Below are 12,931 nucleotides of genomic sequence, written 5' to 3' on the forward strand. Positions count from 1 at the left end.
TCGACATTCACCGAACTAAAGCAAGGAGAAGGGACTACATCGACGCCAAGTTGGACAAAGAAATGGATCAAGTACGAGACATGGTGGCCAAATACAAGTCTTCTTCCCCTTCGTCATCTTCATGGCGGAGACGCTCAAGTCGCACACCTTCGGAGCGGCCACAAGATGCAAGTACCACGCGACACGACAAGAAAACCTTCGTGAGCACAAAAGAAGACCGAGAGACGAGCACCACCATGAGAAAGCTATGGCTACCACCACCACTTCGGCATCTTCGCCAAGTGTTATCAAGGCATCTTTGCCTTTGGACGTACGACATCTTCGCCTACTTCCCATGAGTATGCCTACATCGAGCTCATCAAGTCCAAGGCGACCACCTACAAGAAAGGGCGACACTTCCATCTTCGGAAGTCCCTCAAGGAAGATGGCCGAGCCTGGGAAATTCCCTTCGGTCATGGAAACAAGAGACGAGGTGCCACATCATATGGGCCTCATACAAGACGGTCGAGCAAGGGCCATCCCCTTCCACCACGGCGATGAGTGCAAACCTCTTCAACAACATGAAGACGGCGTCAAGCTATGACACCACACTTGAGACCTTATATTTGGTCTTGGAGGAGAGCGATGATTTGCCACATCCTACGGCATTCATCTTCAGAGGCGTTATGGATGAGGAGGTTGAGCATGGGACTATCCCTTCAACCAAGGCGGTGAAAGGAGTTGAGCACGAAGACATTTGCACCTACATCTCTTCGACACCCACATATGACGAGATGCCCCAATTCCCATGTGAGGAGAGCCACCCCACCATGAGTAATATGAGTGACTCAACCATATGTGACACTGAGAGCATTTCCTATGAGATGATGAGTGGGACCACCACTAGTCCCACACACGAGATTATGCCACACATCCTATGTGAGGTAGAGAGCCACTTGAGTGACTCCACCAACCATATGAGTGAGAGAATCTTATAGGGAGTGAGTGAGCCACAACACTTAGTGAGTGAGGTAGTTGAGATTGCATGTGAGGCCACTATGATTTCTAACGACTTAACCTCTACTCCGAGTGTGTTTTCTTCTTTGGTGCTAGGTCTCCTACATGACGACATGCCTATCCTCGACGAGTACATACCTTCAATGGAGACGACGATGGCCATGGTGGACGATGATGCACCCCCCACATGGTTCCATCACGATGATGATGTTGACCACAATTTGGTCTTTGATACCTCACCTACCCACATGAGTGGAATGACAAAGGTAACATAGCTGATGGTACTTCACTTGTCCCACTAGTGGACTATCTTGCAAATGATTGCTTGCATGATGTTGATCACCTTAGGATTCTTCACATAATACATCCTCTACTTGTTTCCATATGCCACCCATTTATGATGAATATGATGTTGATCATGTCGAATTACCTAGTTGTGATGCTATCCTCCATAGGATTTCTTGTGATAATTCTCTTGGTCACATCATGTTTGACAATCCGCTTGACTTGTCGTATGCTATACTTGAGATCAACAATATGTCATATTTGCAATCTCTTCATAGTGAATATGCATATGCCATTCAAATAAACCCAATTTGCACATATGGCATAGATGACAAGCCCATGGTTATCGGCATTTGTTTATCTTGTGATGATATTGATATGCTCCCTTTGCATCATTTATCTCATATGCCATGCCATGACCAATTAGCTTCGAATATGCATTGTTTTGGATGTTGTCAATATTCTCAATGTGATGTTTCCACGAATGCTCATGAGGAGACCCCCATAGTTTCCTCATACATATTAGGAGATTTTGATGCATTCCATACTTTGCATGATTCCCATGATTGCATGCACCATATGCATTCCATGAATAACAATGCTCTAGATATTTCTCCGATGCATTACACATTTTGAGTCTGCATTATACTATGCATAACAACAAACCTCTCATGATGGATGACATGTTTCTATATCACGCATCTCATTTATTTGAGCATTGGATATTTCGTGCTAACCAACACATACACGTATGCATCATAATGGATGATGTGTACATCTATCACGTGCACACAATTTTTCCTTTGTATTTGTTTTGTGTAGGTATACATGAATACTTGTCAACCTCGCAATCCCACGAGTTGACAAAACGTGCTCTAGAGAGCAATGATGACTTGGGATCCCTTGGATTGGTTTTCCCACCTCTGTCTTCACGCAAAGACTTCGCACATTCCTTCTACATGGCCCTCACTTGGTTATGGGTTATATACCACTTCTCAGTTTATGCCCATATTGCCATGTTCACTTTGCATGAAATGCTCATTTCTATGCCTTTACCATGCATTTGTGACCCATGCTTTGTATGACACATGATGCTTGATTCTAGTACTTGTATGTGTATTTGCAAGCCTGGTGGAGATATTACTTGTATGTGTACTTGTATGTGACCCATGCTTTGTATGACACATTTGTGACCCATCCTCTAAGTGATCACGTGATCCATATCAACTAAACCATGTCCAATCATCACGTGAGATGGAGTAGTTTCAAAGGTGAACATCACTATGTTGATCATATCTACTATATGATTCACGCTCGACCTTTCGGTCTCCGTGTTCCGAGGCCGTCTCTGCATATGCTAGGCTCGTCAAGTTTAACCTGAGTATTCCGCGTGTGCAACTGTTTTGCACCCGTTGTATTTGAACGTAGAGCCTATCACACCCGATCATCACGTGGTGTCTCAGCACGAAGAACTTTCGCAACAGTGCATACTCAGGGAGAACACTTTTTATCTTGAAATTTTAGTGAGAGATCATCTTATAATGCTACCGTCAATCCAAGCAAGATAAGATGCATAAAAGATTAACATCACATGCAATCAATATAAGTGATATGATATGGCCATCATCATCTTGTGCTTGTGATCTCCATCTCCGAAGCACCGTCATGATCACCATCATCACCGCCGCGACACCTTGATCTCCATCGTAGCATCGTTGTCATCTCCCCAACTATTGCTTTTACGACTATCGCTACCGCTTAGTGATAAAGTAAAACAATTACATGGCGATTGCATTTCATACAATAAAGCGACAACCATATGGCTCCTGCCAGTTGCCGATAACTCGGTTACAAAACATGATCATCTCATACAATAAAATATAGCATCATGTCTTGACCATATCACATCACAACATGCCCTGCAAAAACAAGTTAGACGTCCTCTACTTTGTTGTTGCAAGTTTTACGTGGCTGCTACGGGCTTAGCAAGAACCGTTCTTACCTACGCATCAAAACCACAATGATAGTTTGTCAAGTTGGTGCTGTTTTAACCTTCGCAAGGACCGGGCGTAGCCATACTCGGTTCAACTAAAGTGAGAGAGACAGACACCCGCCAGTCACCTTTAAGCAACGAGTGCTCGCAACGGTGAAACCACTCTCGCATAAGCGTACGCGTAATGTCGGTCCGGGCCGCTTCATCTCACAATACCGCTGAACCAAACTATGACATGCTGGTAAGCAGTATGACTTATATCGCCCACAACTCACTTGTGTTCTACTCGTGCACAACATCAACGCATAAAACCTGGCTCTGATACCACTGTTGGGGAACGTAGTAATTTCAAAAAATTCCTACGAACAAGCAAGATCATGGTGATGCATAGCAACGAGAGGGGAGAGTGTTGTCCACGTACCCTCGTAGACCGAAAGCGGAAGCGTTAACACAACGCGGTTGATGTAGTCGTACGTCTTCACGATCCGACTGATCAAGTACCGAACGCACGGCACCTCCGAGTTCAGCACACGTTCAGCTCGATGACGTCCCTCAAACTCCGATCCAGTCGAGTGTTGAGGGAGAGTTTCGTCAGCACGACGGCGTGGTGACGATGATGATGTTCTACCGACGCAGGGCTTCGCCTAAGCACCGCTACGATATTATCGAGGTGTAATATGGTGGAGGGGGGCACCGCACACGGCTAAGAGATCAATAGATCAATTATTGTGTCTATGGGGTGCCCCCTGCCCCCGTATATAAAGGAGCAAGGGGGAGGCCGCCGACCAAGGAGGAGGGCGCGCCAAGGGGGGAGTCCTACTCCCACTGGGAGTAGGACTCCTCCTTTCCTTGTTGGAATAGGAGAAGGGAAGGGAGAAGGAGAAAGAAGGAAGGGGGCGCCCCCCTCCCTAGTCCAATTCGGACTAGTCCATGGGGAGGAGTGCGGCCACCCTTTGGGGCCTTTCTCTCCTTTCCCGTATGGCCCATTAAGGCCCAATACGAATTCCCGTAACTCTCCGGTACTCCGAAAAATACCCGATTCACTCGGAACCTTTCGGAAGTCCGAATATAGTCGTTCAATATATCGATCTTTACGTCTCGGCCATTTCGAGACTCCTCGTCATGTCCCCGATCTCATCCGGGACTCCGAACTCCTTCGGTACATCAAAACACATAAACTCATAATATAACCGTCATCGTAACGTTAAGCGTGCGGACCCTACGGGTTCGAGAACTATGTAGACATGACCGAGACACCTCTCCGGTCAATAACCAATAGCGGAACCTGGATGCCCATATTGGCTCCCACATATTCTACGAAGATCTTTATCGGTCAGATCGCATAACAACATACGTTGTTCCCTTTGTCATCGGTATGTTACTTGCCCGAGATTCGATCGTCGGTATCTCAATACCTAGTTCAATCTCGTTACCGGCAAGTCTCTTTACTCGTTCCGTAATACATCATCCCGCAACTAGCTCATTAGTTGCAATGCTTGCAAGGCTTATAGTGATGTGCATTACCGAGTGGGCCCAGAGATACCTCTCCGACAATCGGAGTGATAAATCATAATCCCGAAATACGCCAACCCAACAAGTACCTTCGGAGACACCTGTAGAGCACCTTTATAATCACCCAGTTACGTTGTGACGTTTGGTAGCACACAGTGTTCCTCCGGTAAACGGGAGTTGCATAATCTCATAGTCATAGGAACATGTATAAGTCATGAAGAAAGCAATAGCAACATACTAAACGATCGAGTGCTAAGCTAACGAAATGGGTCAAGTCAATCACATCATTCTCCTAATGATGTGATCCCATTAATCAAATGACAACTCATGTCAATGGCTAGGAAACATAACCATCTTTGATTAACGAGCTAGTCAAGTAGAGGCATACTAGTGACACTCTGTTTGTCTATGTATTCACACATGTATCAAGTTTCCGGTTAATACAATTCTAGCATGAATAATAAACATTTATCATGATATAAGGAAATAAATAATAACTTTATTATTGCCTCTAGGGCATATTTCCTTCAATATGCACAATAACATATAGAGCAATGAACCATCCTTCCATTTTCAAAGCGGAACGACTACAGGCTAAGTCAGGAGAGAAGGAGGAGGCTCTTCGTTGCTACCACCCTCACTTTTTCAATAGCAGATGCATTTTTATTAAATGATAATGTACATAATAGCTCATCCTCATTATGTTTATGCACACGAAAAAATATAGGGCTTCCTGAATGGTGCAACATGGCTCGTCAGCGAGATCAACTTACCCTGAAAGTTGATTACATGGCCCGTCCCCCAATGTTTTATCCAGAAAAGGACCACAATTTGGCCATACGAACTCCATTTGAGCTCCATCACCTGCCAAAATGATCACAACTAAACGTGGTACGCGTCCATCACCCTCTTCGTCGGCGTGGACAACATTTTGGGGGCCAGATCCAGGTTAAAAAACTGAGTTTCAGATGATTTTATCGTTGATGTGTACTCTACCACCCTTTTGTGAGGTCACCCACAGACAGATATATGGACAATAACATATAGAGCAATGCACCATCCTTTCATTTTCAAACCAGAAAAACTAGATGTTCACTCAGGACAAAAGGAGGAGGTTGTTCGTTGCATCAAAACTCAAGAATTCATGCTTTACATGGTCTATCGCCCGCCCCGCTGCCACCCTCACTTTTTCACCAGCAAATGCATTATTCATAAATGATAAAGTACATAACAGCTCATCCTCATTATGTATGCAGACGAAAAAATATAGGGCATCCAGAATGGTGCAAAATGGCTCGTCAGCGCGATCAACTTACCTTGAAATTTGATTTCATGTGCCGTCCCCCGATTTTTTATCCACAAAAGGACCACAATTTGGCCATACGGACTCCATTTTAGCTCCATCACCCACCAAAACGATCACAACTAAACATGGTACGCGTCCATCACCCTCTTTGTCGGCGTGGAAAACATTTCGGGGGCCGGATCCAGGTTGAAAAATTGAGTTTCAAATGATTTTATCTTTGACGAGTACTCTACCATCCTTTTGTGAGCTCACCCATGGACAGATATATGGATAATAACATATAGAGCAATGCACCATCCTTTCATTTTCAAACCAGAAAGACAACAGGTTTAGTCAGGACAGAAGGAGGAGGCTCTTAGTTGCATCGAAGCCCAAGAATTCAAGCTTTACATGGTCTATCGCCCGCCTCGCTACAACCCTCACTTTTTCACCAGCATATGTATTATTCTTAAATGATAAAGTACATAACAGCTCTTCCTCATTATGTTTGTGCACACGAAAAATTATAGGGTATCCTGAATGGTGCAAGATGTGTCCTCGGCATGATCAACTTAGCCTGAAAGTTGTATTCACTATTCGTCCCCCGATGTTGTATCCACAAACGGACCACAATTTGGCCATGCAAACTTCATTTCAGCTCCATCATCCGACAATACGATGAAAACTAAACGCGGTACACATTCAGCACCCTCTTCTTTGGCGTCGACAACATTTCGAGGGCCGGATCCAGGTTGAAAACCTGAGTTTCAGTTGATTTTATCTTTGAAGTGCAGTCTACCACCCCTGTGTGAGCTCACCCATGGACAGATATATGGGAAATAACATATAAAGCAATGCACCATCCTTCCATTTTCAGACCAGAGAGACTACAGGTTCAGTCAGGACAGAAGGAGGAGGATCTTCGTTGCATCGAAACCCAAGAATTCATGCTTTACATGGTCTATCGCCCACCCCGGTACCACCCTCACCAGCAGATGCATTATTCTTAAATGATAAAGTATATAACAACTCTTCCTTGTTATGTTTATGCTCGCAAAAAAATACAGGGCATCTCGAAAGATGCAAGATGGCTCGTCTGCGTGATCAACTTACCCTGAAAGTTGATATCACAGGCCGGCCCCCGATGTTGTATCCACAAAATGATGGGGAGCATCCCAACGTCATCCCCATGGACCTACCTACATCTCCCACGACACCACTCGGTCCAATGACAAGAGCTCGAGCAAAGGCTATCGAAGATTAGGTGAACTCTCTCCTCTCCGAACTACCACTTTCTTCACATGAGGCGTGGCTACTACCTCAAGCAGAGACCCTATGTGTGATCAGGTGCTTGGAGGAAAGCCACGGAACAGCTACCCCAATGGACAAGACGGCTAGGACACCAAGTACAAGGACCGAGAGATGGAGCTGGCAGAAAATCTCCAGCCACCGGACGACCGAGGCTTGTCGGACATCTGACGCCTCGAGCGTCCGCCAGCAAAACAAGTGTCGGGGAAACGACACCTATGGGATCACTGGAATCCCTTCTACGGTTGGCGGGCGCGGGGTTGTGCAAAGAGCGGGTCTGGTGGTCAGCACAAGGATCGTTTACCCAGGTTCGGGCTGCGAGGATGCGTAATACCCTAGTCCTGCTTTGGTGTCTATATTTGAGTGTTCTTGAGTTCTTGAGCTAGCTACGGTACCTGCGCAGCCCAAAAGATCCGAATCCTTCTCCTGGTCGCCTCGGGCCTCCTTTTATAGACAAAAGGGGTTGCCACAGTGGCACACAAGAGGCGGAAAGGTGTACAGTACACAAGCTTATCGCCTGTCATTACGGGACAAGACGCATCAAATGCGCTCCCTTAGGTGTCCCGTTGCTTTATTGGGGATGGCAACGAGGCCCATCCCGTCTGTCTCCGCCCCGCCTTGCTCCGACGCGCGTCCAGGCCAGCGATGCATGCAGCGCCATGTAAGCTGGCAGGCTGCTGAGATGGCATGGTGGTAGGGCCTTCACGAATATTTGCATGCCACCACGTAGGTGTTTGCTGAGCTAGCCTGGTGCATGTCGCCACGCAGGTGCCTGCCCGGCTGGTCGGGCTGGCAGCTGCATCGGAACGGCGGTGGAGCCTTGGCAGGTGCGGGCCTGGCTGTGGCCCCGTAGGTGTCTTCGGGAAGGGCCTTGATAGGGCCCCGACAAGGGTCTTGCCGTGGTATCGTGGTCGTCCCCGACAAGGGTCTTGCTGGGGGTCTTATGGATTTCCTCGGCTGGATCCCATCGAGGATCGTCATCTTCTGGTCCTCGTCTGATCTTGTATGCTTCTGATCTTGACAAAGATCTGCATGCCACCACGGAGGTGCCTCCCGAGCCTAGGTTCCAATGTGGTTGACGGTGTTGGAACCCTTGGCTCAAGGGTGGCACGCTCTGCTGGCATCGGGCAAGCTACCTCGGCAAGGCTCTTGCCGGGGCTGCGGAGGTTGCCCCGGCAAGAGCCTTGCCGGGGGAGCCCACCTCGCCCTTCTGCTCTTTGTGCCTCTGGTCTTGGCGTTGCTTTGGATGTCTTGTGCCTCCGGCTTCCCTCCTCTGCCCTCCTTAGCGTGGCCGTGGGCGCGGCTCTGACTGCCCGTGCACAAGTAAAGGGGTAAAAAGGAGAGCCCCTACTTTTGTACACCCACAGGAGCCCTAGGGCCTCGGCCACACATAAGCGCAACGCATTGTTGGGCCGGGCCCAGATCGGTGCGCGGGCAGGCGGGATGAGATTTTACCGTAGTAACTTCTCCGCTCGCTGCGCTTCCCCACGACCCATGTTGAACACGCGATGTGGAGGGTCATGCGCAACGTGGGGGTCATGCGTGGGGCGGTGCCCGCACACATGTGTGACGTCATAGTAAAGAGGCGGCTCGCGCCTTCCCCATAAAAAGAGGAAAACGCAGAGGCGCGGCTCATTTACTGAGTGGACTCGAGTCACGGTCTTCAAGGCGTCCGCGCCCCACGATCACGGGTGGGGAACAGTCGCTCACCCGTCCCCTTGATTTCTGCTTGCTCGCCACGTGTCCCCTATGCCCCAAGGTGGCAGGTGGTGGAGGCGGGAAACCGGGCCTTCGCTGATTGGAGCAACGGGTTGGTCTCGATTCCCTGCGCCCCCGACGACCGGATTGGCTGATTGGGGCAGCCGAGCCCCGACCCCGCCCCTTTATAAGAAGGGGAAGGGGATGGCATCCCACATTCTCTCATCATCCATCTCCTTCCACCTCGTCTCCTTCCTTCCATCTGCCATGGCGAGAGGGGGCGCCGGCCCTTCGACGGTGGCGGTGAGGGTCTCTGCTCGACAACACGTCCCTCCTTCCAAGATCTTGCGGCGGTGGACCTGGCCACGAGAGGAAGGGGGAGGGGGCGAGGCCGAGGTCGCCGCGGCGCTCGGGGAAGAGGAGGACGGGGCGGTGCACCGGCCTTGCCTTCGCCGACGATGCCTCCCCCAATGGAGGTCCACGTCAGGGACCAGCCCCGTGAGTTCTTCATCAGGCTGCGCCGGCCACCGCGTCGTCGTCTTCGTCTCCCTACTCCATTCGCTCGGGAGATGGAGCTCGACTAGCCGCAGACCCTCAGGTTGCATATGAGGGGCTGCGGGAACAGCGGCACACGTCGACGTCGACTTTCCCGCTCCTCACGTCATGTACCTTCGCCGCGGATGGAAGACTTCCGCTCGTGGCCATAGCTTGACGGCGGGGCTCATTCTCTACTTCAAATTAATGGAGAACGGCCTGCTCTCTGTCAAGGTCTTTGGGGACCTTGGAACTCGCCTAAAGTGCTGTGTGGAGAGCTCCACCGATGATGAAGACTCTTCCTCAAGCGGGAGTGATGAGGAGGACAACGACAACGATGACGAGGGCGACGAGCGGGGTGACGCCGGCCTCGACTACGACTGACCATGTCGCCCCTCCCTCGGCCACATGCCCTGCCGAGGGCTTCCTCGTCAAGCTCTCCATCGGCGCGTTCCCCGCCGCCTCCTTGGGCAGCTGGTGTAGGAGGGCCAGAGAAGACTAAGAAGGCGGGCCGTCAAGTTGGAGTACGCGGGCACCGACGTCTTCATCGCGTATTGTCGGCCCGCTGCCTCATCTTCCGGATCCTCTCCCGGCACTGGGATGCTCTCCTGGTGTCTTCTGCTGCTCGTACCTCGCCTAGGCGCTCTTTTTGCCCTCCTGCTGTCTCGTTCCATCTTCTGAGGAGAGGGACAAGAAAGGGATCATGGGCATCTTATATCTTTTTAGTTTGTAAGCCTGCGGGCATCTGTTAAATTTGAAACTTGTAATCCCCTTGCTCATGTTTTTCATTTTGTATGAACTGTACCTGTATGGGATGTTTTTAATGAAAAAGGGGTCCTTGCCGGGTTCTTTGTGCGTGAGCGAGGCCCACGCCAAGGAGTGTGTCCTTGTTATTTTTAAGATAAACATTGTTGCCCGGCAACAGGCCTTGCCATCCCCTCACTTCATTTGACCATTCTCACATTTTTGGCGGAGGCAGGGGCGAAGCAGAGTTAGTCCGTTCGTTTATTTCCTTGCCACCGCGACTATGACCCAGTTCCGACCCAGGGAATAGTTCTTGGGTATAGGAAAAAGGGGGAGCACGGTGGCCTAGGAATAAAACGAGGTTTCATACGTCCCAACCTCATATGGAAATGCACAATAGGGGGTAGAAGACTTATCTGAATCTGCAGCCCCCGGTAGCCTTGGCTTGCCGTGGTTGGATTCTTGTGTCTGCAGCCCCCAGCAACCTTGGCTTGCCGGGGGCGGAATGCCGGATTGTGCTTTTTCTTCCAAACAGCTCAGCAGAAACGTCCATGTACCATACGAACCAAAGAGGACGGAAAGGGACAGAGAGACGCACACTCGACCTCTATGCTAGGGGTTAGTCGCTGCTAAGCACTATCAACCCTAACCGAGGGAGAGACTTAACCTAGCATGCATGCTAAAACTTAGGGCACCAGCGCTTCATTTATTATGCTCAGGGTCTATGGCTGGCTTTGCCGGCAAGGCTTGTACAAAAGGTGGTTTGCCGGGGGGCCGGCAACCGCGCCTTATGGGTAAAACTTGCAAAGATGTTCAATGTTCCAGGAGTTGCTCACCGAAATAGCATCTTCGGTCTCCAGGCAGACTGCACCGGTCCTGGTGACTCATATTACCCGATAAGGGCCTTCCCACTTTGGCGTCAACTTGTTGGAATTCTTGGCCGATTAAACACGCCGAAGAACAAGGTCGCCTTCCTTAAAGCTTCGGGCATGAACCTTGCGGCTATGATAGTAGCGCAAGGCTTGCTGGTAGCGCGCTGCTCTCACAACCGCCCGAAGACGATCTTCCTGATGGAGCGTCGCGTCATCTTGCCGCAATTGCTCTTGCTCAAGCTCGTCATAAGCGAGCACTCGAGGTGACCCATATGTGAGTTCCGTGGGGAGAACTGCTTACGCCCCGTATACCAGGGCGAAGGGTGTCTGGCTGGTGGCTCAATTTGGCGTCGTTCTGATTGACCAAAGAACCACTGGCAACTCATCAATCCAGCGCCTTCCGCTCTTGTGCAGCCTGCCAAAAGTCTTTGTCCTCGGGCCTCGCAGTACTTCAGCATTTGCCCTCTCTGCCTGGCCGTTGCTCCGTGGGTGCGCCACGGAAGCGAAACAGACCTTGCTGCCGAGGTCTTGGATGTATTGCATGAAGGTGTGGCTTGTGAACTGCGTGTCGTTGTCGGTGATAACAATGTTTGGCACACCAAAACGGCAGACTATCCCCTTGAAGAACTTGACGGCTGACTGCGCTGTCATGTTCCTCACCGCTTCCACCTCCGGCCACTTTGTGAACTTGTCGATTGCAATGTACAAGTACTCAAAGCCCCCGACAGCATGGGGGAAAGGGCCCAGTATGTCGAGCCCCCAGACCAAAAATGGCCAGGAGAGGGGAATTGTTTGAAGGGCTTGAGCTGGTTGATGAAGCTTCTTCGAATGGAACTGACACGCTTCACACTTGGTTACTACTGCCGTCGCATCCTGGAGGGCAGTGCGCCAGAAGAAACCTTGTCGGAATGCCTTGCCGGCAAGGGCCCTCGACCCTATGTGGGAACCACATATGCCCCCATGTATCTCTGCCAACAGCTCCAGTCCTTCCTCCCGGGGAATGCACTTCAATTTGACACTGTTCGATCTTTTTCTGTACAGGACGTCATCGACGAACTGATACATGGCAGACCTACGGGCTACTTTCTCCGCTTCTTCCTGCTCCTCGGGGAGTTCCCCGGTTTGGAGGAATTGGACGGTATGCTATGCCCATGCCGGAGTCTAGGGCTCGACGGCAAGGACCAAAGGCATTTCCTCTTCCATGGGAGCGGCTGTCTCTACGGCTAGGGTTTGACGCCCTGCCAGAGTCTATCGCCCCATGGCAGGCTCGGCACCCACGGCAACACCCTTGCCGACGGCTCCTGGGAGCTCGGCAGGAAAGTACTTGCCGGGGCCTGACTTCCTGCCCTTGTTCTGCTCTGTTGATGGTTCAACGGATGGTTGAGTTAACTGAAGCACAAAAGTACCTAGCTCCACAGGTAGTTTGAGTGCGGTGCGCTTCGACAGGTAATCGGCCGTGTCGTTCTCCGCTCGGGGAACAAGCTTTGCCCGTAGACTGTCAAAATGCTAGTCCAGCTTCCTAACCTCATTCACATAGGCCTCCATCAACAGGCTTTGATAATCTTTGTTAACATGCTTGACGACGAGGTGCGAATCAACTCTGACGATAAACTTCTTGATCCCGATGTCTGCTGCGATCCTGAGACCGGCAAGCAATCCCTCGTACTCAGCAGTGTTGTTTGTTGACATCTCTCTGGGAAAGTG

The sequence above is a fragment of the Aegilops tauschii genome, chromosome 1 (genome assembly GCF_002575655.3).
Source record: "Aegilops tauschii subsp. strangulata cultivar AL8/78 chromosome 1, Aet v6.0, whole genome shotgun sequence".
NCBI lineage: Eukaryota > Viridiplantae > Streptophyta > Magnoliopsida > Poales > Poaceae > Aegilops > Aegilops tauschii.